We start from the raw sequence: 325 nt of genomic DNA, 5'->3' as shown, positions 1-325 counted from the left end.
CACCGCGGATCGCAACCGAAAACGTGCATTTATCGCCACCTACTGTAATGGAGGGTGAGGCCGATAACCTTGTATTAAGTGACTGCCTGTGAATCTCAAACCCACCCATACACACTTGCTTGGACTGCCCTCCGTGGTCAGGTGTTTCTTACGAAAATCCAACGACTCCTTCTACAAAGTGGCTAGTGGTTAAATTAATTGTAATAATGCTTTACTTTTAGAAGTCAAGAGTGTGACTATGGAATTTCAGGGACTTTATTCAATAAATATATACACCATTAAATAATTAAATATAAAGGGGAAATATATCATTTAAATGATAAAG

The sequence above is a fragment of the Esox lucius genome, chromosome 11 (genome assembly GCF_011004845.1).
Source record: "Esox lucius isolate fEsoLuc1 chromosome 11, fEsoLuc1.pri, whole genome shotgun sequence".
In the NCBI taxonomy this organism is placed as follows: Eukaryota; Metazoa; Chordata; class Actinopteri; order Esociformes; family Esocidae; genus Esox; species Esox lucius.
Note: the sequence above shows the minus strand (reverse complement) of the source record.